This window comes from Mobula hypostoma, chromosome 4, assembly GCF_963921235.1.
Source record: "Mobula hypostoma chromosome 4, sMobHyp1.1, whole genome shotgun sequence".
Classification (NCBI taxonomy): Eukaryota; Metazoa; Chordata; class Chondrichthyes; order Myliobatiformes; family Myliobatidae; genus Mobula; species Mobula hypostoma.
In genome coordinates this window covers 74,130,011-74,154,046 of record NC_086100.1, presented here as the reverse complement: position 1 = coordinate 74,154,046, position 24,036 = coordinate 74,130,011, and the positions used below count along the sequence as shown (strand labels likewise).

The 24,036-nt window shown below is 44.9% G+C and overlaps 1 long non-coding RNA gene across 3 annotated transcripts in view; it reads right to left on the bottom strand.

Moving 5' to 3' along the window:
* Positions 1 to 15,127, bottom strand: part of LOC134345405 (uncharacterized) — a 31,138-nt gene extending 16,011 nt beyond the window's left edge. Inside the window, exons 1-3 of one of the 3 annotated variants that reach the window (XR_010017685.1) lie at positions 14,677 to 15,124; positions 14,362 to 14,566; positions 4,113 to 4,456 (exon numbers count right to left, since the gene is read on the bottom strand). This is a non-coding gene — a long non-coding RNA (uncharacterized LOC134345405). Of the gene's footprint in view, positions 1 to 4,112; positions 4,457 to 14,361; positions 14,567 to 14,676 lie in introns of all 3 variants that reach the window. The other 2 variants (XR_010017684.1, XR_010017686.1) reach the window with 2 other exon arrangements.
* Positions 15,128 to 24,036: the final 8,909 nt, after the last annotated feature.

Genomic DNA, 24,036 nt, shown 5'->3' with positions numbered 1-24,036 from the left:
GCAAAAGCCAAGGGCAAAAAGACACTCAAAAGGAACACAGCAATTCGATTACCAAAGAGACACAGTATCAAGTGTTGGCTCAAAGACTGAACAAAGAACAGCATAATTCACACAGTTTAAACACTGAGAGTGACTGAGCAGAGGTGAACTCAATTACCATACAGGTAACCAGTAAGGTTAGAATATTCTGAGACCAGAAGCCTTCTGAGGGCTTCTAGTGGCCGACTGTGGATGGACCCCAAATTCCTGACAATGTAGTGAGTCCAATCCCTCTACATCTCTCATCCTGCTTCTGATAAATGTTGTTCACTGTGAAGAAGTGTTGAGGTCATTCTAGCAGAAGGTCAGATTAACTACTTGAAGCTCTTCAAATTTTATTTCATATTTAAAATATTGTTTTACATATCTACTATTATGGGTTCCCATACTTAGTGGTCCTGAGGGGAATGAGTGCGTTAATTGTTTGGCTAAAAAAAGCTGTTAGAAGTTCAATTGTGGATGTAGTCCTTCCAGCTACCAAATCAGAAGCTAAGAGTGTCACAATGGGAAGGCATAGGGAGCAAGGGTGGACCCAAATGCAAGACACATCTTGTGAGGTTAACTAAATTTAGTTTATTGTTGGATATCAGGACAGCAAGGCAGGAGCAGGAATAGTGAACTGGACAAGGACTCAGGACTACCACTAGGCTGGGATTAAGGGTCTGGGCTAGGACTCGGAATCGGATCCCAAAACTAGAGGCGACATGAAGAGGCTACGGTATGGACTCTGAGCCAGGGTCTGGGCAAGGACCCAGTACCTGGGTCTTGTCTTGGACTTGATCCCAGAACCAGGCATGGACATGACATGGGCTAGGGAGAGGAGGAACATGGAAAAACAGAGCCTCGGTCTCAGGAGAGCAGGTACATGGAACCATGGACACATACACAGAACACTGAGTCGGGACCCCACCTTGGGTACAGGACATAGGGCAGGGACTCACACACAGAAAAGAGAGCCGGGACCCTTCCTTGGGTACAGGACATAAGGCCGGGACTCATGACCCCCCGCGGGGTGACAGCAAGACAGCCTGACTTACCCCACGGAGGGGAGGACAAGATACGGCAAGACATGACCCCCCCCCCACGGGGCAACGGCAAGACGGGCTGACTTACCTCATGGAGGCGAGGACAAGACAAGAAAAGACATGATCCCCCGCGGGGCAACGGCAAGTCAGCCTGACTTCCCCCACGGAGGCGAGGACAAGACACCACAAGACATAACCCCCCGTGGGGAAATGGCAAGTCAGCCTGACTTACCTCACAGAGGCGAGGACAAGACACAAGACATGACCCCCTGCGAGGCAATGGCAAGAGGGCCTGACTTACCCCACGAAGGCAAGGACAAGACAAGACCAACACGAATGAACACCAGACAGTACTTATCTAGCTCCGGCGATAGAACTAGACCGAGGTGCAGGCGAGGGCTGCAGACGAGGGCTAGAGGCGAGAGGGGCAGAGAAGGGATTCAGACAGGGGGGTAGTACAGGAATCACAGATCGCCAGGACCGGGACTTGACTTGGAACGTGGATGCTACCAGTGTCAGGGCTTGACTCGGTACATAGATGCCGCCAGGACTGGGACTTGACTCGGTACGTGGATGCTGCCAGGGACGGGACTTGACTTGGTACATGGATGCCGCCAGGGCCAGGACTTGACTTGGAGCCTCCGGGTAGTGGCGAGCTCTCGACTCGGCCTGGGAACAGTGGACAACGGTTCTTGATTCCCTCCGGTGGGTTAACTGAGGGACCTCCCTCGGTGAGGAAACTTTGCAGGCAACTTGGTAACTTGACAGGGTTGCTCCGGTGAGGAAAGACGAATTACCGGCACTCGCTTCGGGCAGAGACTCGGCTTGCTCTGGCCAGATGACATTGGCACGCCGTACCTTTAGTGACTTTGCAAACGCTCCCGTGCCGAACAGCTGAAAGCTGGAGACTATAAGCTACCGGTTCAGCCGAGAGTAAATTGCCTTTAATCACAAAGGCCGAGGGACACGGGAAAACAGGGAACCAAAGGGAAACAGGGAGTCAACGGTCAGGATCGTAACCTAAACAAAGTAAATTTAAAGAGAGCCCGATCCGGACCATGACAAAGAATTTGGTGGGTCAGGAATTAGGGATTATAGTAAGACTTGTGGGATAATGACATAAGGGGAGACAGCTTTACAAAATACATAAAACTGTTGGGTAGATGGGAGAAGGGGGTAGAACAAGAAAGGAGGGAATTATATTGACTCAATTTTGAATTGGGCATACTATGCTTAACTAATCCTTACTCTGGGCTGTGTAGGTTTTGTCATCATTATGAAACAATTGAACACAATGTTTTACAATGTATACAAGGTTGAACGAAAACAAATACTGGATACACTACTATCTTTAGGGGTTGATAGTTTTCATTGAAAAATTTTACTAAGTTTTGGAAATTAATTTATTTCACAATATTTTCTTTCACTATTTCCAATCTATAGGGCTTTTGGGGGTAACTTAGTTTTCATTTGATAAAGAACTAGTCGGGGTTTCGCTTCTCAACTCTCTACAACTGCACTCGAGTCCAGTTGGTGGCGGTAATGCATCTTTAAATTAGAAGTTCTGATGGAAGGTTTCAACGGGAAATCATATCCATCAGCGATTGTCAGTCATGAGAAGGAATTTTATTCATTTCCCATGTTTGACCTGCTGCCAGGAGACTGGTTGGAATCTGGAGTCAATCACGCCCCCCGACACCAACCCCCTCGCCACTCCTCCCCACCACCTTGTTTAAACCTGAGTCGTTAAATCGAAGGTATTTGTAGATACCACCGGGCTGCAGATGCTCACGAATTGTGACGGAAGAGGCTCCGAGTGACCGCTGTGTCCAACGCAAACAGGAATTATGCAGATGCTGGAAATTCAAGCAACACACATCAAAGTTGCTGGTGAACGCGTCAGGTTAGTCCTGACGAAGGGTCTCGGCCTGAAACGTCAACTGCACCTCTTCCTAGAGATGCTGCCTGGCCTGCTGCGTTCACCAGCAACTTTGATGTGTGTCGCTGTGTACAAGTTCGATTAGATGCCTATTCACGTTGGTTGTGATATCACTAATTGACCATGTACACTTTGTCACTATTGTTGACTCGTACTTCAAGATTGTTGACCGAATTTAAATTTCCCCGCCGCCTTTGTGCGATTTGGGCTCTGAGCTACTCGTCGGCACGTTTCCATTTCCCTCTAAACGGCTTGAACCGGAGAAGTGGGTAGATACTCTGCGATTTTCTACTGAAGTGTGGGGAATATTCTTTCCTATAGGAAGCTGCCTGACCTGCTACGTCTTACCATTTGAATTTTTATTTTCGATTTAAAACATTTATGGTTTTTGTTTTAAATTTAAATGTTTAGTCGTATAAGATGAGTGGCAGTGATCGTGTGGATGCTGCCCGACCTGCTGAGTTCCTCCAGCGTGTTGTGAGTGCCGTGAATCCCCTCTCGGCCCCACCCACCGAGTAATGACCATTCTGCACTGAAACTTTCCTTCTACGAAACCCTGGCAGCGGGAAATGGAACAACGACCCAGTGACGGTCAGTCTGAATCCAGCCCGAGCACTTACTCTGCTCCAGTCCAGGCTGGGTTCGAGGCGACTGCTTCCCACTTCTACAGGAATGAGAGCCAATCTCCTCGCATTCACCCAATTCCCAGTGTGTTTCCGAATCGAGCACTGTTTCTAGCAGTCCTTTAAATCCTTGTCCGCCCAGGAAGTAGTTTAAAAAAGACCGCGAAGATTTCGTATTTCTACCACAACCCGCCAGCGTATCCCTGGACTATAAAATCCATTTTATAATAAGTAAATTGTACACTGAAACTGATCTTATAATCATCTGATTACGTTAGTGGGTGATTGTTGTTGCATACGCTGCAGTTTTTACCTCAAAAATATGTTTTTACTGAGCAGGGGTCATCCAGGTCTCTATCATTTTGTTGCCACTTCGTGTGTTAATATCTGTTTGATTTTGCTCTCAAAATGGATATTTTTCCATTACCCCGGTCACCCTCGCCTCTCAATTCATTAACATCTTAACACTTTCTCTGCCATTCTCACCTCATTCTGCTCATAGGTAAATTTTGCCGAAACAACAATGCTGTGAACCTCGACAAAGGACGACAGTGCGGGACTGAAACCTCCTTCGGGAAGCCCTGTCAGCGGGAGATGGCCAGTGACGGCCAGTCTGAATCCATCACCAGCACTTACTCTGTTCCAGTCCAGGTTGAGATCGAGAAACTGTCTCCCTCGTCTGCAGGAATGAGAGAAAATCTCTTCGGTTCACTCAGTTCCCAGCGTGTCTGCGAATCGAGCGCTGTTTCCAATAGCTGTTGCAATCCAGGAAATGGTTTCAAAAAGGCGCGAAAACTCCTTTATCTCTTCCGCAGCCCGCCTAGGTATCCCTGGAATATAAAATCCATGTTGTATTAAATAAATTCTACGCTGAAATTGATCTTGTAATTATTTAATTACATTAGTGGCTATTCTTTGCTGCATACATTGCACTTTTTATTCCACGAATCTGTTCATTTATCAATAGTTATTAATCATCGATCAGTTCATTTATCAATAGTTAGTTATGCATCAATGCTGCCAAATTCTTTGTGTCACCGGAGTAAAACCGTACTGTGAATATTTACTCCTCAAAGAGACATGGGGCAGGTTGTAGACTGCAGCTGGATTTGACTTTCACCTGGCGGTCTGAACGACAGGTAACAGAAATCAGTCTGTGTTCACGTGTTCATTTCACTCACTCACTTACTCTACTGTTCCGCGGAAATCCCCTCGCGACATTTAACTCTTTATGGTTTACTTTTTTCCCCCTTAAAACTGTCCTGTTTCTAAACAGCGGGCAGACCATCACTGATACATTTTCAACTTCAGGTAGAAACTTTAAATTAATCGAATAGAATTTTTTAATGTATATTATTTACTGCTCATCCCTAAAGGCCATCAAAGATGTTGGAGAGCTACCTGTGGCAAAGATACTTTCAGACCACTGACACATTTAGATCTCCAGGCTTCAGTCCCAGGAACAGTGAAGGACTTGTGATACATTTCTAGATCAGGCAGCTGTGTTCACTGAAAGGGAACCTGTAGGCAGTGACCATTCTACGTCTCTGCTGCCTTTGCCCTTCTTGTGGCGGACATTGTGGTTTCACATGCTATCACAGTAGCCTGGGTGAGTAACATCTCACTGCACCCTGCACCCTGAAGGCAAAGATTGTAACGTTCTCTCAGAAGTGCAGCTTTGAATTTAATATTACTCAATGAGCTGTAAACCTCCGCATTTCTGACTCTATTGAGTAGCTGGGCCTTGGACACAGTCTGAGGAATTGACACAGTGATTTTCTAGGACTAAATGATGGACCACCAACATCTAAAATGACCCCAGTCATTAGGAGAATTTCTCCATTAACAGCCATCAACTTTGATCTTATTCAGGCTCTTTAAGGGCACACTTAGCGAAATGCTTTCTTGCTGTCACGGTCCATCACACAGCTCACTTCTGCTCTTCATATAGTTGACCTCGACCAAGGACTGGAACTTGAAAATACTTAACTTCCTAAAGATGCTGGAACTATAAAAAGTACAAGGAATGAATACTTACTAAAGACTTGAATCGTGGAAGTACTTTGATCATGGTTTTTCAGTTCTACCCCATAGTAGTCAGTTCGTATTTGATACTCTCCATTGTCGGTGACTTGTATATCATATAACACCACCGATCCATTTTTGATTGTAGCTCTGTGTTTATATTGTGGATGCACAATATGCTGATTGTCTGGATTATTGGATTTCCATATTAAAATTTTAAAGAGCTGTGGAAATGTTAATCTAAAGGTAACATCGTACTGATCTTCATTGCTTTGGTACTCTATGGGGAACATCACGGTTTTTCCTGCAGCAGCATTAGTGACAGTACCAGGTCTGGCATACAAAGCCCCTCTGCACACCAAAACTAAATGGAAAACTGGAAAATAAACTTAAATTCAAAAGTAAAGTACTGTAGATACTGAAAATCTAGGATTGTAAACCATGATCAACGAGTTTACCTGGAAGCACCATAGTACACGGAGTAATGTGTAAGTGGTACTGAAATTTCAAGGGCTATATTCACTACACCCTGGAGCCAGCCATCAATGGACCATTTTCCCATGCATGTTGGGCTGAGCTCCACCTGATGCCAGGCTGGGCACTAGAAATGAGCCTCAATCTGGACAAGACACCTGCTGGTCAAAGACCCACCAGCACAATGATCATCAAGATTGGTTGAAGTACAATCCCTGCTCCAACCCTCTTCTGCAATTGTACTCTTGGCAGCGACAGGATCATGTGTCTGAATTTGATAGATTCTCAGAGAAAAAAAATATTGCTGCAGAAGACAGTGGTTACTGTGAGTGAATAGAAAGAAATTGTGTCCAGCTACCTGAACAGGGGCAGAGAACATGTTTTGTCACTGAGATATACTGCCCACAGCTAACTTATTGAATAAAAATTGGTTAAGCATCATTTCTGAATGCCATAAAATAAAATAGAAATACTGGAAATGTTCAGAAGTCAAGTAGAACCAATGAGAGAGAGAAAAATAAAACAAGATCAGCAAACTTCTTCACAGCTACAGTGTGTTAAAGTGAGAGATGCTTGACATTTACACCCAGCACATGTGATGTCTGACACTGGCGTTGGGTACATTGTCACGGAAAAGAAATTCAGAATTATCGGCAGGTCAGCATTTTCTCAATGCATCTGAATAATGCACAATATGTCTTAAAGTTTCAAGAATTCCTCAGTTTGTACATGTTACCTGAAGCAAGTTTGAAGATGTTGATGTTTACCCTCTCTGACGAAGGGTCTCGGCCCGAAATGTCGACTGTAACTCTTCCTAGAGATGCTGCCTGGCCTGCTGCGTTCACCAGCAACTTTGATGTGTGTTGCTTGAAATTCCAGCATCTGCAGAATTCCTCGTGTTGACGTTTTTCAATACTCGGTACTGGGTTTCCAGCAAATACTAGCCACATGAGAGTGAGTAAAGCATGTTTATGTCATCTTCTTCATCATTTAAAAGGCAGCTTGTTAGTTTTCACTGAGGGAAGTGCAAATAAAAACAGATGATCTGTTCTTGATAACATTGTTGAAGGCCAGTAAGCTGCTGCCTCACAGCTCCCCAGAGCCCTCAGTTCAATCCTGACCTCAGGTGCTCTGTTTTCCTCCCCATATCCAAAATGCAAGCAGATCAGTAGGTTATATGGTGAAGTTCCCAGTGTGTAAATGACTGGCAGAGTCCGGGGTGTTTGGGTGAGGGGGTAGTGTAGGGAAGAGAAGGGAAATGGTAGATGAGAATGAGGGGTGAATTGTATAAATAGGATTATTTAGGATTATTTTTAAAGGGCTGGTTGATGGTTAATGTGGATTTGGTGGGCCAAAGTGCCTGTTCACAGAGTGTACCTTCCTATGACTATTACAGTAAGTATTAGGCAAAATATATATAGAAATGGAAAAATGTAGAAAATTGGTAGCTGAGAAACCACTGTAACCAGGTAATGATATATATTGAAGACCAATACACTAAGCTCTGAATAGCTGAGGACACAAGTGATATTGCCATCTACTTTCCTGTTAAATGCTGTAAAAAGATAAAATATTTAACTGTGAAGTCTCAGATCTATGGACCTTCAAGGCTCTCCCGGAAGTTAGAGATCCGAACATTGCTTGTCCTCATAGCCTGGGCACTCTGGCACTTTGACATTACCATTGCCACTAAGACACAATTGGAAACAGATTGTCATAATGGGGCACTGTGAGCAGACCCAAATGCAAGACACAGACACTGAAGTACTAGGAACAGGACTTGACTAGAGAGCTGGGACAAGAACACAGACTTGGGCTAGGACTTTGGCTAGGAAAGTGGAACCAGGACGAGGAACTAGAAACTGAGAGATTGGGCTTGAACTCCAAGCCAGAGACTGGACAAGGACCCAGAACCTGGGTCTTGACTCGGGCTTGGACCCCGGAACCAGGCAAGGACATGACATGGCTACAGGACTGGACATGGCTTGGGTTCTCCGTGGCTTGGGTTCCTTGAGGCGAGGACATGGCGAGGCTTGGGTTCCTCGCGGCGAGGACATGGCGAGGCTTGGGGTCCTCGCGGCGAGGACATGGCGAGGCTTGGGGTCCTCGCGGCGAGGACATGGCGAGGCTTGGGGTCCTCGCGGCGAGGACATGGCGAGGCTTGGGGTCCTCGCGGCGAGGACATGGCGAGGCTTGGGGTCCTCGCGGCGAGGACATGGCGAGGCTTGGGGTCCTCGCGGCGAGGTCATGGCGAGGCTTGGGGTCCTCGCGGCGAGGACATGGCGAGGCTTGGGGTCCTCGCGGCGAGGACATGGCGAGGCTTGGGGTCCTCGCGGCGAGGACATGGCGAGGCTTGGGGTCCTCGCGGCGAGGACATGGCGAGGCTTGGGGTCCTCGCGGCGAGGACATGGCGAGGCTTGGGGTCCTCGCGGCGAGGACATGGCGAGGCTTGGGGTCCTCGCGGCGAGGACATGGCGAGGCTTGGGGTCCTCGAGGCGAGGACATGGCGAGGCTTGGGGTCCTCGCGGCGAGGACATGGCGAGGCTTGGGGTCCTCGAGGCGAGGACATGGCGAGGCTTGGGGTCCTCGCGGCGAGGACATGGCGAGGCTTGGGGTCCTCGCGGCGAGGTCATGGCGAGGCTTGGGGTCCTCGCGGCGAGGACATGGCGAGGCTTGGGGTCCTCGAGGCGAGGACATGGCGAGGCTTGGGGTCCTCGAGGCGAGGACATGGCGAGGCTTGGGGTCCTCGAGGCGAGGACATGGCGAGGCTTGGGGTCCTCGAGGCGAGGACATGGCGAGGCTTGGGGTCCTCGAGGCGAGGACATGGCGAGGCTTGGGGTCCTCGAGGCGAGGACATGGCGAGGCTTGGGGTCCTCGAGGCGAGGACATGGCGAGGCTTGGGGTCCTCGAGGCGAGGACATGGCGAGGCTTGGGGTCCTCGAGGCGAGGACATGGCGAGGCTTGGGGTCCTCGAGGCGAGGACATGGCGAGGCTTGGGGTCCTCGAGGCGAGGACATGGCGAGGCTTGGGGTCCTCGAGGCGAGGACATGGCGAGGCTTGGGGTCCTCGAGGCGAGGACATGGCGAGGCTTGGGGTCGGACTTCATGCCAGAGACTGGACAAGGACCCAGAACCTGGGTCTTGACTCGGGCTTGGACTCCGGAACTAGGCGAAGACATGATGTGCTCTTGGGAGACAGGACTAGGTGAGGCTACAGGACAGAACGAGAGTATCCTGGGCAATATAAGGGAACTCTAGTACAGGATGAGGGAACTCCAGCACAGGACAAAGCACATGGACATGACGAGAACACGAAGCCTTGACTTGGTACTCAGGAACAGCCGAGCCTTGGACTTCAGATGACAGGAACCTCGGAACCTTGAACTTGGGACGACAGGAATGCAGGACAGAGAGCCTTGGTCTAGAGCATGGGAACATGGAACCTTGGACTTGGGAGACAGGAACACAGAGCCAGGACCCCTCCTTGGGATCAGGACTTGGGGTCGGGGCTCTATACAGAATGCTGAACTCAATGAGATGGTTCCGAACACTAGGTAGCGGCAAACGGCCCGACCTACCCAGCGAAGGCATGGACACAGAGACAGTTCACAACTCAAAGATAGACAATTCCTTATCTTGACACAGCAAGGGTCCAGTCTCACTCCGGTGGTTGAACTTGACACAGGTTGCAGGGCATGGCTCCAGACACTGATTGCAGGGCAAGGCTTGAGGAGGAAGGGGCAGAGAAGGGATTCCGTCAGGGGGTTTGGACAGGAACAATCCAGCAACCAAAGCTGAACCAAGGAGCAATTTATGCAGCCAGCCCAAAATGTGAATCAGCTGCCTCAATTAGAGCACCCAACAGAAAAAAGGGAAAACCAGAAAACCTGGAATAAGGAGCGATGGACTGGACCGTGAACCAGAATCTGGACTTCACGGACCAGACCATGACACAGATGGGTGGTTCAAAATGGAAATGGTAAACAATTTGGAGGGGCAAACATGAAAATACTGTCTTCACAGGATGGGTTTTCTGTAGGAAAGTATTCCAGCAACTCAGAGCTCACAGGGCAAATGAATTCCACAAACCTATGGCTTAATCTGTTATGGAACTAGCAACCACGAGTATCAGTGACTACTTCTGAATATTATGGATGAAATCAAGAAGATCTACTCTGACCTTGGGAAAGAAACATAACTGTGGCCAAGAGAAGTAACATGGTCTGCTGTGCAGTATTTTAAAATATATGCCCTTCTGTTAGAGCTGCCTGTCAGAGGGGGAGAATGAAAAGATAACTCCGTGGATCCTTCCTACTGACAAAATGCTTGGAGTACCAATATTCCAACTTCCATTTTGTCAGATGCAAATGCAAGACCTCACATCAGCATCCGTAATAGTCACAGATACCTATCGGTTATGTCATTATCTATGCCAGAGACTACAGAGAAGTCCAATTCACCCAGGCTAAGAGAGACACTGTCCAATGTTGGGCTCTACTATCTACAGAAAACTGTAATCACAAGGAAATCAGTGAAGCTGTCAAGGACTTTGCAAAGATAGATCTTCCTACAAGGGACAATCAGGTGACTCATATTCACTCCCAGCCAACAAGAATTCCAATCAATTCAATATTGAGTGCTTGTGACACTGCTGTCTCCATGTGTATCTTCATTGATCTCCTACCTTCATTATAGAGGTAGAGTAAGGGATATGTTAGGCCAAGAGAGGACAGATCTTGGAGATCATATGTCCACTTTTGCTGATGGTCCAGATCAGCTCATGGACTTCCAGACATTTATCATGACTACATTTCCACCCAGCACAATGGAGAGTGTCCCAATGCTGTTACAGCACTTTATCTCCATAAGGACCATGCATTGGTAACCTCTATCAATACCATCATGGGCACATTAATCTACTACAGCTATATTACTGAGGTGATGATGTAGCTGCACAAACAGCCGGTCTCTGCTATGTAGGATTAAGAAATCGATGCAGGAGTGTATCATTCATCCCCCGGAGAATGCTCTGCCATTCAACAATTCAGAGCTGATTTTCTCCCTCAAAAACCATCTTTGTGCCTGAAACCGATATCCCTTTATTCCTTTGATATCTTGACATTTGACAATATCTAGTTTGGATGCAATCAGTGACTGACCTCCACAGCCACTGAGATAGATCATTCCAAGGCTCAGCCCTACTGAAGGTAGAGATTTCTTCTCATTTTAGTCTTAGGTGATCCATCTTTTATGATATCAAGAGCCTAAGTTCTGGAATTCTTTTCTCATACATCTCAAAATTATATTATTATGACACAATATCGCTCCAACTATGTAAACATTTGTATTTCACATGGAGGTCAACTCTCACTTTTTTAAATGCTACAGAATACATAATTACCCTCCTTAGTGTGTCCTCAAATCACCCCATGAAGCAATGTGGCATCAGGCCTATCTGGGCTTGAACGCATCCTCCAGCATGACAGTACTGAACTCTAACACTGTACCCCAGGGACTGAGGGAGAAATGAACCCAGGTGCAGAGATCATGCAGGAGGTCAGAATGAATATTCAGACAGGTACTTTACTGGATAGTTTGCTTTCCAGCACAGTTCCAAAACAAAGGCAATAATCCACTTCAGAAGTCCAAGGCGTAGTTCAGTATAATGAAAGAAAGTCAAAAATGAGTCGGCGCACAACTCCAAAAACACAATAGGCTGAATCCAAAGTTCTAAAATAAAATGGGTCCAAAATACAAAAGCAAAAATCCAAGGGCAAAAAGACACTCAAAAGGGACACAGCAATTTGATTACCAAAGAGACACAGTCGCAAACACGAGGAATTCTGCAGATGCTGGAAATTAAAGCAACACACATCAAAGTTGCTGTTGAACGCGTGTTGCTCACAGTATCAAGTGTTGGCTCAAGGACTGAACAAAGAACAGCATAATTCACACATACTCTAAATACTCAGAGTGACAGAGCAGAGGTGTACTCAATTACCATACAGGTAACTGGTAAGGTTAGAATATTTTGAAACCAGAAGCCTTCTGAGGGCTTCTAGTTGGCAACTATGGATGGACGCCAAATTCCTGACAACGTGGTGAGTCCACTCCCTCTACATCCCTCATCCTGCTTCTGATAAATGTTGTTCACTGTGAAGAAGTGTTGAGGTCATTCAAGCAGAAGGTCAGATTTACTACCCGAAGCTCTTCAAATTTTATTTCATATTCAAAGTATTGTTTTACATATCTACTTTTATGGGTTCCCACACTTAGTGGTCTTGAGGGGAATGAGTGTGTTAATTGTTTCATAATCTAATTGGTTGGCTAAAAAAAGCTGTTAGAAGTTCAACTGTGGATGTAGTCCTTCCAGCTACCAAACCAGAAGCTAAGAGTTTGGTGGGTTAAGAATTGGGGGATTAAAGTAAGACTTTTAAGATAATGACAAAAGGGGAGACAGCTTTACAAAATACATAAAACTGTTGGATAGAAGGGAGAAGGGGTTAGAATAAGAAGGGTTAGAATAAGCATTAGAATTATATTGACTCGACTTTCAATTGGGCATACTATGCTTAACTATTTCTTATATCTTGTCGGAAAACATCACTCTGGAGTGTGTAGGTTTTGTCATCATTATGAAACAGTTGAACACAATGTTTTACAATGTATACAAGGTTGAACGATAACAAATATGGGATACACTACTATCTTTGGGGGTTGATAGTAAAGTTTTTCAATGAAAACTAAGTTTTGAAAATTCATTTTTTCCACAACATTGTCTTTCATTATTTACAATCTATAGGGCTTTTGGGGATAACAGTTTTCTTTTGATAAAGAACTAGTCGGGGTTTCATTTCCCTACACTCCAGTCCAGTTGGTGGCGGTAATTCATCCTTAAGTTAGAAGTTCTGATGGAAGGTTTCAACCTGAAACTATATCCATCAGCGATTGGTAGTCATGAGAAGGAAGTAGATTCATTTTCCATGTTTGACTTGCTGCCAGGAGACTGCTTGGAATCTGGAGGCAATCACGACCCCCGACACCTCCCCGCTTCCCCACCACCTGTTTAAACCTGAGTCGCTAAATCTAAGGTATTTGTGGGTGCCACTGGGCAGTAGATGCTCACGAATTGTGAAGTCTCCGAGTGACGTGGCTATTCACGTTGGTTGTGATATCACTAATTGACCATGTACACTTTGTCACTAATGTTGACTCGTACATCAAGATTATTGACCGAATTTAAATTTCCCCGCCGCCGTTGAGCGATTTGAGCTCTGAGCTACGCGTCGGCACGTTTCCATTTCCCTCTGAACTGCTTGGACTGGAGAAGTCGGTAGATACTCTGCGATTCCCTACTGAAGCGTGGGGAACATTCTTTCCTATAGAAGCTGCCTGACCTGCTGAGTCTTACAATTTGAATTTTTTATTTTCGGTTTACAACATTTATAGTTTTTGTTTTAAATTTAAATGTTTGGGTGTATAATATGAGGGGCAGTGATCGTGTGGATAGCCAGAGGCTTTTTCCCAGGGCTGAAATGGCTAACACGAGGGCGCACAGTTTTAAGGTGCTTGGAAATGGGTACCGAGGGGATGTCAGGGCTAAGTTTTTCACACAGAGTGGTGGTTGCGTGGAACGCACTGCCGGCGGCGGTGGTAGAAGCGGATACAATAGGGTCTTTTAGGTGCCTATTAAATGGGTACAGGGAGCTTAGAAAAATAAGGTGTTATGCGCTAGGGAAATTCTAGGCAGGCTTTAGAGTAGGTTACATGGTCGGCACAGCATTGTGGGCCGAAGGGCCTGCAATATATTACAGATTTCGATGTTGTATGTTTTATTTGTGGACTGAAGGTTTTTGCAGCGCGTGCCTACTGTTGCTTTCTTGTTTCGGGACAGCACGTCGGTCTGGGTGGAGAAAACTTTCTAAGCGTCTGGACTGCTGATCAGTTCAGAAAATATCTCCTTGATGTTGCTCATAAAATGGATATTTGTCTATTACCCGGTCCCTCCCTCCTCTGTATTCAATAACATCTTAACATTTTTTCTGTGCCTCTCTCTCTCTCCTCATTCTGCGCATAAGTAGATTTTGACGAAACAACAGTGCCGTGAATCCCCTCTCAGCCCTACCCACCGAGTAATGACCATTCCGCACTGAAACTTTCCTTCTGCGAAACCCTGGCAGCGGGAGATGGAATAACGACCCAGTGACGGTCAGTCTGAATCCAGCCCGAGCACTTACTCTGTTCCAGTCCAGGCTGGGTTCGAGGCGACTGCTTCCCACTTCTACAGGAATAAGAGCCAATCTCCTCGCATTCACCCAATTCCCAGTGTGTTTCCGAATCGAGCACTGTTTCTAACAGCCCTTTAAATCTTTGTCCGCCCAGGAAGTAGTTTAAAGAGACCGCAAAGATTTCCTATTTCTACCGCAACCCGTCAACGTATCCCTGGAATATAAAATCCATTTTATAATAAGTAAATTGTACACTGAAACTGATCTGATAACCATTTGATTATATTAGTGAGTGATTGTTATTGCATACGTTGCAGTTTTTACCTCAAAATATGTTTTTACTGAGCAGGGGTCATCCAGGTCTCTATCATTTTGATGCCCTCCGTGTGTTAATATCTGTTTGATTTTGCTCTCAAAATGGATATTTTTCTATTACCTCGGTCACCGTCGCCTCTCCATTCATTAACATCTTAACACTTTCTCTGCCATTCTCACCTCATTCTGCACATAGGTAAATTTTGCCGAAACAACAATGCTGTGAACCCGGACAAAGGACGACAGTGCGGGACTGAAACTTCCCTTCGGGAAGCCCTGTCAGCGGGAGATGGCCAGTGACGGCCAGTCTGAATCCATCACCAGCACTTACTCTGTTCCAGTGCAGGTTGAGATCGAGAAACTGTCTCCCTCGTCTGCAGGAATGAGAGAAAATCTCTCCGGTTCACGCAATTCCCAGCGTGCCTGCGAATTCGAGTACTGCTTCCAACAGCTGTTGCAATCCCGGAAATAGTTTCAAATAGGTGCGAAAACTCCTTCTCTTACGCAGCCCGCCTACATATCCTTGGAATATCTTCTTCTTCTTGTTTAATAGCGGTTGGCAACTCAGCTTTAAAGTGCATTACCGCCACCTGCTAGGCTTCCGTTCTCAACCAAATACATCCTGGAGTACTTTGCTTTAAACAATCTAGTTCAGCCTGCAGATATCTAAATTTACATCACTCTGTAATTGCAATTAATTTTGCGAGTGCTGTATACGTTCAGTCGGTAGCAGTGCCGCGCAGACTGCTTTTCTTCTCTAATTTTTGTCATATGTTTTTCAAGTAATTGCAATATTGATTTCAACAACATTATTTGTAAAACTAAAAGCTTCTTGTTGAAGAATATTAATTTTCGCATGCTTAACATTTAAAATTGCTGTTTTTCAAGTCTATCTGCTTTTTCCAAGTTTTCCTTTTCTTGAATCATAGTCGTTGTTTACTGAGATCTTGCTTCTTCATTTGTTTCCATGATTTCGTTTTATAACCTGAATGTAGATACTTCACTTTACCACAATGCCTTTTCCTTTCGTAATTTTGTAATAAGTTCCTCCATTTGCAATCTCTTTCCAACGCACTTTAGATAACCTAGTTCCACCTGCATATCTCATTTGTTTCACTCTGTAATTGCAATTCCTTTTGCAAATGCTGTATGCGCCCATTAGAGAGCAGGGTCACAAACTGCTGTTCTCCCTAATTTTTATCACATGGTTTTCAAGTAATTGCATCACCTCAATTACATTGATTTCATCTGCATTATTTGTAACACTAAAATCTTGTTATTATTTATCGCATGCTTAACTTTTAAATTTGCTTCCATGTTTTCGTTTAATAATCTGAAAGTAAATAATTCACTTTGTAACAATTCCTTTTTCCTTTTATAACTTCGACTAATTTCCTCCATTATTTAATCTGTTTTCCAAGTCACTGAATTTTTGAAAACAAGCATCCTTTTCAGAAACCATCTCCTTTAAGTGCAGTACTGTTTCATCCAATCTCTTTTCCAACTCTCAGTTGTTCTTTTTGAGTACTTCTATTTGTTGTTGGAGTTCTGCACCTTTACCCTGGGTTTCAACCATGTTTCTTCTATACATAAAATCTGAAGTTTTTCTTTAAGTTCTGATACAGATTTTGTAAATTCTTGACCATTTGCGATAAGACTCCTTGCATTCCCTTGTAATATATACTGCCATTAATATCCCACCTCTCCTGCCTGTAAACTGTTTGATCCTCCATTCAGCATTTTTTTGACTGCTTCCCACCTAAACCCTGTAATCCCAAGATATTTTTCAGCAGACTTGACTATAATTTAAATTTTTTCAGTTCTTTTGCCTGTTTGCGCTGAACAGTTAATGGCATCTACCATAAACAGTACGAAATCCTTTCTACTCATTATTAGCGTATCCTTATTTATCTTATTACAGCCCTCACAGTTCACCGGTTTATTATTCCCTGTATTTGTGTGCTTGATAGCCTTCTTTCCAGCAAATGCACACTTTTTTTTCCATTTCTTGTAGCTTTCAAACGTTTGGTCTCAATAATTTTTGCTCCTTTTATCTTCTGTTTAATAGTCATAGTCATACTTTATCGAGCCCGGGGGAAATTGGTTTTGTTACAGTTGCACCATAAATAATAGTAATAGAACCATAAATAGTTAAATAGTAATATGTAAATTATGCCAGTAAATTATGAAATAAGTCCAGGACCAGCCTATTGGCTCAGGATGTCTGACCGTCCAAGGGAGGCATTGTAAAGTTTGATGGCCACAGGCAGGAATGACTTCCTATGATGCTCTGTGTTGCATCTAGGTGGAATGAGTCTCTGGTTGAATGTACTCCTGTGCCCACCCAGTACATTATGTAGTGGATGGGAGACATTGTCCAAGATGGCATGCAACTTAAACAGCATCCTCTTTTCAGACACCACCGTGAGAGAGTCCAGATCCATCTCCACAATATCACTGGCCTTACAAATGAGCTTGTTGATTCTGTTGGTGTCTGCCACCCTCAGCCTGCTGCCCCAGCACACAACAGCAAACATGATAGCACTGGCCACCATAGACTCATAGAACATCTTCAGCATCGTCCGGCAGATGTTAAAGGACCTCAGTCTCCTCAGGATATAGAGATGGCTCTGACCCTTCTTGTAGATAGCCTCAGTGTTCTTTGACCAGTCGAGTTTATTGTCAATTCGTATCCCCAGGTATTTGTAATCCTCCACCATGTCCACACTGACCCCCTGGATGGAAACAGGGGTCACCTCTTCAGGTCTACCACCAACTCCTTAGTCTTTTTCACATTAAGCTGCAGATAATTCTGCTCACACCATGTGACAAAGTTTCCTACCATAGCCCTGTACTCAGCCTCATCTCCCTTGCTGATGCATCCAACTATGGCAGAGTCATCCGAAAACTTCTGAAGATGACAAGACTCTGTGCAGTAGCTGAAGTCAGAGGTGTAAATGGTGAAGAGAACGAGAGACAAGACAGTCCCCTGTGGAGCCCCAGTGCTGCTGATCACTCTGTCGGACACACGGTGTTACAAGCACACGTACTGTGGTCTGCCAGTCAGGTAATCAAGAATCCATGACACCAGGAAAGCATCCACCTGCATCGCTGTCAGCTTCTCCCCCAGCAGAGCAGGGCTTAATCTCGTCCATAGTAACTTTCGTTGGTATTCCCGAAATAACTGCTCTAGGCCACTTTCTGTTGTTGGGTGTGGAGTATTGTACTTTCTTGCCATCTATTTTATTTAATCTTATCACTTTGCCTTGCTGGACACTATCCCGGCAAATTACTAATAGCGATCCATTTCATAAAATTTTTGCTCTGTTAACCTCACCTATAAATTTGTTGATTGTCTTCGTCAAAAGAATCGGGCTCCAGTCACCGAAAGACGCCCCGTGTTCGCTCAGTTTTATAATTGCTTTAATCTAATCTCCTTTCCATTGTTTTGCTGTCCTGTTTTGATCATCCCCTGACCCCTCAGATTTCGGTATCTCTTACCTCTGTTTTCTTTTCTCACTCTTTCCACTCCATTCCTCTTTCCCGCCATCCTCCATCTCGAACTCACTCCACTGGTCCTCTCTCGTCGCCATCGCATCCAATCACGACCCCGTCCTCTCACTCCTTCCGCTCGAATCAGGATCAGCATCACAAGGAAAGTCCTGCTGCTTCCTCAATTTACTCCAGCCATCCTTGGAATATAAAATCCATGTTATATTAAATAAGCTGTACACTGAAATTGAACTTGTAATTATTTAATTACATTAATGGCTGATCTTCGTTGCATATGTTGCAGTTTTTATTTCCACTTTTTTTCATTTATCAATATTTTTAAATCATCGATATAGTTCATTTATTGATAGTTATTTACGCAACAGTGCTCCCAAAGTCTTTGTGTCTGTCACAGTCCCGACCGTTTTGTCTTGTCCAGTCCATACAGCACCAACCGCCGCTGCTGGACTATGAACGTGCAGTCCCTCATGCATGCAGGTGTAATTTAAATTGTGGTGTTTAAGAGCAGCGACTTGGAAGTTTTACTATCAGCGGCAGATTTAATGTGTGGCGACAGAGAGTTCCAAACTGGAATAGTCCTCGGGTACAGTGAGTAGTGGTAGCAGTCCTTGTTGGTCTGGATGGTCTTGTAGTTCAGGAATTGGTTTTGTCGGGTTGCTATGACCTTGTAGTTCAGGGATTGGTTTTGTCGGGTTGCTATGACCTTGTAGTTCAGGGATCTGTCCCGGAGCCTGTCGGTCCTGGCTTTAATGCTGCAGTACCGTTTCCCGGATGGTAGCAGCTGGAACAGTTTGTGGTTGGGGTGACTTGGGTCCCAATGATATTTCGGGCCCTTTTTATACACCTGTCTTTGTAGATGTCCTGAATCTTGGGAAGTACACATCGATATATGGACTTGGCTGTCCGCACCACTGTCTGCAGAGTCCTGCGATTGAGGGAAGTACAGTTCCTTTACCAAGCAGTGCTGCAGCCAGTCAGGATACACTCAATTGTGTCCCTGTAGAAAGTTCTTGGGATTTGGGTGTCCATACCAAACTACTTCAACCATCTGAAGTGAAAGGGGCACTGTTGTGCCTTTTTCACCACACAGCCGGTAGGTACAGACCACGTGAGATCCTTGGTGATGTGTATGGCGAGGAACTTAAACCTGTTCACCCTCTCAACCCTGAATCCACTGATGTCAATAGGGGTTAGCCTGTCTCCATTCCTCCTATCGTCCACTGATGATACAATAGCTACAGCTCTACACACTGTCCTTACTCACCTGGAGAAGAGGAATGCTTATGTGAAAATGCTGTTCTTGGTCTGGAGTTCAGCATTCAACCGCATAATTCTATCCAGGCTCGACAAGAAGCTCAGAGACCTCGGACTTTACCCTGCCTTGTGAAGCTGGATCCATATCATTATTTGAGATTAGGCCAATTAGTGTGGTGTTGTCAGCAAATTTAATTAACAGATTAGAGCTGTGTGTGATGACACAGTCATGGGTATACAGAGAGTAAAGGAGGGGGTCTAGTACACTGCCCTAGGGGTACCTGTGTTGGGGTCAGACAGGCAGAGATGAGGGAGCTCACTCTTACCATTTGCTGGCGATCTGACAGGAAGTCCGAGATGTCTTGGCAGACCAATAAGTTTCAGGTAGACCTGAGACTGTCTTTCACTGAGCCGATCATCTTCCAGCAGCACTTTAAGTCCATCACTGGGAACTGCCCATAGATCAGAGAGTCCTCTGTCACCTAGCCTCTCAGGATGAACCGTGACATAGGCATCTTTCTCCACACCCTCTTCACAAAGCCACAGACCACAAAGAGGTTAGCAATTGTCTCAAAGTTCAAAGTAAATTTATTATCAAAGTACATACATGTCACCATAAACACCCTGATGTTCATATCTTGTAGCATACTCAATAAATCCCATAACCATAATAGAATCAATGAAAGACCACCCCAACGGGGTGGACAGACTGTGTGCAAAAGACAACTGGGTAAATACAAACATTTTAAAAAAATCAATAAGCTACAAATATTGAGAACATGAGATGAATAGTTCTTGAAAGTGAGTTCACAGGTTGTGAGAACAGTTGAGTGATGGGGCAAGTGAAGTTATCTCCTTTGGTTCAAGAGTCTGATGGCTGAAGGGTAGTAGCTGTTCCTCAACCTGGTGGTGTGAGTCCTGAGGCTCCTCTACCTGTTTCCTGATGGCAGTAGTGAGAAGAGAGTGTGACCTGGCTTGTGGGGCTCCCTAATGATAGATGCTGCTTTCTTGCTACAATGTTCTGTGTAGATGTGATCATTGTTGTGGAGGGTTTTACCCATGATGGACTGGGTCACATCCATTACTTTTTGTAGAATTTACCATTCAAGGGCATTGGTATTTCCATGCCAGACTGCAATGCAGCATGTTAATCTACTCTCCTCACTCCCATCTTGTCCCCACCACAGTAATTTTTGGGGCAGGGCTTAGTGAGAGTGAGGTTCCAGGCATGAGGGAAAGAAATGACTGGGAGGGCCCCTCTTACCACCAGCCAGGCAAAGTCTTGGTGCCTGTTGCTGAGATTTGGTGACGTAGCAATAGTATATGTGTATAAAGTGCCAGCATCAGATCTACTTTGCCCTGGATACATTGAGCTTTGTCAAGTTGCAGTGTACTGTACATAATCACAGCAGTAGAGGGTGTTCTTTCACAGTCCTGATTTTTATTATACAGATGGTCAAAGTGTTTTGGAAAGTTGGGAGGTGAGTCACTCAACACAGGATATCCAGATATGAACCTGCTGAGTAGATGCAGTAATTATGCTTCTGGTTAAATTAAAATTCTGCTAAATGTAGATTCTAGAATGTGCATGACGGAATGGCAGAAAGAATTTTCATGACAGGCAGAGAGTTACTTTATGTTATTGTCTGACATTTGTGTGTCATGGAATTTGCATGTCACTGGTCAAGCCAAGTTTGAATATTGTTCAGGTCGTGTAACACATGGACAATATCTAATAAGAGGAAACATAAAGTTTGTTACCATCAGCAAACTTGCACATTTTTGACACACTGAGCAAAGCTCTGAGCAGTCTTGATTCTGACTCTGGTAACAATTTGGTGTGATTTAGTCTGAATTCCCCACTTTTCAGCAGTCACCACAGTACTCACTGTTCTCACTGTAAAATTTCCCTTTGCATTTGTGACCCAGCCTCGCTGTTATTCATTACACTCAGTCTTACTTGACAAGTGAGAATACATTGAACAAGGCTGACTTAATTGTAAAATTGTAATGGTTAAATGTTCACTTTATTGTAATTCCTTTTCTTTGCAGTTCTCATTGGTGACATCAGTTTTATTTTGTTAATTTGAAAGATTACTATGGTGCTAGGATATGCAGAGGAGGCTTGAACCAAAAGCAAAGCAGCAGAAACGATTCAGTAGTGAGCAATAACTAATAATCGATTGCAACATAACCAGCATGGGGGCAGGGGTTTGGGTGCACAAAACATGAGAGAATAGAAGCTAAACAAGACAGGCAACAAGGTAAACTTTAGGCAGGGAGTGTGAAGTCTAGGAGGAACTGGTTGAGACTGGCTGGTTCAAAGACTGAACGAGGACTGGTGATGAGAACTGGGGTTAAATGGGCTGCATGTGCTGAGTTTGGAATGGGTGGGAGGTGAAAACAATTAGTTGGATGGAGACTGGGAGGTGCCTGCTTGTGTATGCTGGAAGATGTCAGCAGGAGTAGGCCTGATGAAAGGCAAGTCAGATCACAACCATATGTTCATTAAGTTGCTGGCATCAAGGAGATAAGAGGAGTTTTTCACAAGGTTGGTGTAGTGGAGCTATTGAGATATGTGGAGTGGAAACAGGGGCTTTGGCACCATTTGACCATTTTGATTAAGTTACCTCCCTGTGCTACTCCCATTTTTCTGTATTTGCCTGATATCCCCATTAATCTTTCCAATCATATACCTGTCTCAATTTCTTTTATACATTGTAATTGTACCCACCATTACTATTTCCCCAACAGCACATTTGACAGACCCACTACCCTCTATTGTCGCTCAAATCCCTTTTAAAACTTACCCCTCTTACCTTAAATCAATACCATCTAGTGATCATTGATATCTCCTTATTTTATTCACATTCAACTCCTCTCTCTGGGAGAAAATACCCGGTCTATCCACTCAGTCTGTATAATTCAAGCCCTCCAATTCTCCAATTCCAGTAATATCCTTGTGAAATTTCTTTCTTTATACTTACCAGTTTAGCGAGACCCTTCTTACAGCTGTGTAAACCGAACTGAAGTGTTTCAGAAGCTGGACACAAAGCATATCAGCACCTGCCTGAGGAAACTTCAGTATTACAATATCATTCATGTATGTTAAAACTATAGACACAGACACCATTCCTGGCTATGAATTTGTTCATGAAAGGACAGAGGGATAACCCTGGGAATTATAAACCAATGAGTCTTACACCATCATCATCAGGTGCCATTCCCAGTTTGAGCTTTGACTGCCATGGCCCACACTCTCCTGTTTCGGGTCAAGTTTATCAATTCATTTCCAGTTCTCTGGTGTCTGCCTCCATCATCATTTGTCTTTGCCTTCCTCTTGCTTTTTTTCCCTTCAATCTTTCCCATAATTGCCGTGCATTCTAACTCCTCTTTCCTAATCACATGTCCAAAGAAGTTATGTTGCCTTTTCATGATCTCATACATTATTTCTCCTTCTGTGCTTGCTCTGTTCACGACATCCTCGTTAGATATTCATTTCATCCATGATATTCTTTGCAGCCTCCTCAAAATATGGCTGGAGTAGAAGATGGCGGTGCGACACAGTGCGCGCGGCCTCTCCGGTGATGAATATCTGTAATCTGTCAAGTAGGATGCTGTGCACAATTCTGATTTGACGTAGGCAGACGTGAGAGCATGGCGGAACATCTGAAATGCCTGTTTTGCTGCTGCCGCTACTGCGTAATCCAAAGTCAAAGCTGGGGTTGAAGCGCTCGGCAGAGATGGTGCTCGGTGCTCGGTGTTGGAAGGCTGGTCGGAGGCTCGAAGTTTTCGGATGGACTCAGAGTTGGACTGTGGTTGGGTGCTTCCAGGATGCTGCATCAGCAAGTTTGCGGTGCCGGAAGCTCATGGCAGGGAGAGTTTCTCCCTCCTACTGTCTACGTGAGATGTTGGGGCTATCGGGACTTTGAGACTTTTTTTTACCGTGCTCATGGTCTGCTCTTATCAAATTACGGTATTGCTTTGCACTGTTGTAACTATATGTTATAATTATGTGGTTTTTGTCAGTTTTAGTCTTGGTCTGTCTTGTGTTTCTGTGATATCATACTGGAGGAACATTGTATCATTTTTTAATGCATGCATTTCTAAATGACAATAAACGAGGACTGAGTGTCCTCATAATCTGAAAAAAAAACATATCTCTGCTGCTTCACACACAAAAATTGCTGGTGGATTGCAGCAGACCAGGCAGCATCTATAGGAAGAGGTACATTCGATGTTTCGGGCCGGGACCTTTTGTCAGGACTAACTGAAAGAAGAGATAGTAAGAGATTTAAGAGGGGGAGGAAATGATGAAATGATAGGAGAAGACAGGAGGGGGAGGGATGGATATAAGAGCTGGAAAGTTGATTGGCAAAAGGGACACCAGGCTAGAGAATGTAGAGGATCATGGGATGGGAAGCCTGGGGAGAAAGAGAAAGGGGGAGGGGAGCCCAGAGGGTGGACAGCAGGCAGGGAGTTATAGTGAGATAGACAGAGGGAGAAAAAAGAGAGAGAGAGAAAAGGGGGAAAAATAAAAAAAAATTAAAAAATTAAATAAATAAGGGATGGGGTGTGAAGGGGAGGAGGGGCATTAACAGA